This window comes from Bison bison, unplaced genomic scaffold (assembly GCF_000754665.1).
Source record: "Bison bison bison isolate TAMUID 2011002044 unplaced genomic scaffold, Bison_UMD1.0 scf7180017860284, whole genome shotgun sequence".
Taxonomy (NCBI): Eukaryota; Metazoa; Chordata; class Mammalia; order Artiodactyla; family Bovidae; genus Bison; species Bison bison.
The window spans coordinates 13,294-14,659 of record NW_011490856.1 but is presented as its reverse complement, the minus strand read 5'-3'; the positions used below and the strand labels follow the sequence as shown (position 1 = coordinate 14,659).

General features: G+C 58.0%; 1 pseudogene; it reads right to left on the bottom strand.

Annotated features, from left to right (window-relative positions):
- Positions 1–20: 20 nt before the first annotated feature.
- LOC104982500 lies at positions 21–568 on the bottom strand (annotated as a pseudogene).
- Positions 569–1,366: the final 798 nt, after the last annotated feature.

The window sequence follows — 1,366 nt, the reverse complement described above, 5'->3', positions numbered from 1 at the left end:
GTCCTGGGCGGTGAAGCGGCCTCTGCACTCGGCCACCAGCTCCCGGAGCGCGTGGTTGTCGTGTCGCGCACATACTGCTGCAGCGAGCCCCCGTCCAGGTCCTCCCTGCAGGTGAAAACCACGACGGTGCGCCCCGCGATGCCCGCCCCGAAGAGCGCCTTCACCCCGCGCCAGGCCCGCAGGTCCTGGGCGGTGAAGCGGCCGAGCTGGGTCACCAGGAGCACGGCGTGGGGCCCGGGGCCGACAGCAGGTAGCAGCGGCCTCTATCTCTGAAGCCCGGGTCTACCTGGGGGACCTCGGGGCTGAATAGGTCGGGGATGTCGATGACTTCCACGTCCCACGAGACCCAGCGGCAGGTCCCCGTGGCGCAGGCGCTGGTCACCACTGTGGCCGAGAGCCTGGAGAGAAAGTGCTTCTGCTGGAGAATGCTGCTTCCCATGGCGATCTTCCTGGTCCCTGACCTCCCGGCCAGGAGGAGGCGCACCCTGCGCTCTTGCAGGACAGATCTGAACTCCTGGAAACCTGTGGGCACCAGTGGTCTGTAAGCCTCGGAAGCTGAGAGCAACATGTCCCGGTTCCCGGATCTCCTGTACGCCTTGCAAGCAAAGGAGAACAGAGTGCTTCCACGGTTGTGTTTGGGACCAGACCTTTACTGGTTTACCTTGTGGCTCAGGTGGTAAAGAATCTGCCTGCAGTGTGGGAGACCTGGGTTCTATCCTTGGGTTGGAAGGATCCCCTGGAGAAGGGAAAGTCTACCCACTCCAGTATTCTGGCCTGGCGAATTCCATGGACTGTATCGTCCATGGGGTCCCAAAGTCTGACATGACTAGGCGACTTTCACTTTAACTTTACTGAGTGACCTGCCGTGAGATTTGGGCACTACAAGGGGGTCTCTACCTGTCTATTTCTCCCGTCTTTGGTGTCACGCATGCACCTGTGCTCCAGCAGCTGCTGAACGTCTCTCTAGAGGATGCGCCTTTGTAATACAAGCCATTACTTTGACTGATATGATCTGTCATCCAGACTGCGCAGAGCTGGTCCTTTTCCCTGATGGCCTCCCACTGGAGAAACGGGTGGGGCAGTGGGCCCAGTTTGGAGGGCTATCTGGAGTCCCATAGCCAGGGTTTGAATCATAGACTGTCCTCTACCAGCCTTGTAACCCTGGGGAGCTGCTTAATTTAAGTGTTAAACCTCTTCTGCACAAACGCAATCAATACTGTAGCACTGTCCTCACAGGGCGTCAGAAAATAAGATGAGCTCAACTCTCTTCCTTCCCTTCCTGCCTCCCTCCTCCTCTTCTCTTGTCTCTTAAACCTGCTGCCTAATAAGACACTTGTGTAGCCCTCCATCCTTGTTCCCTAACACC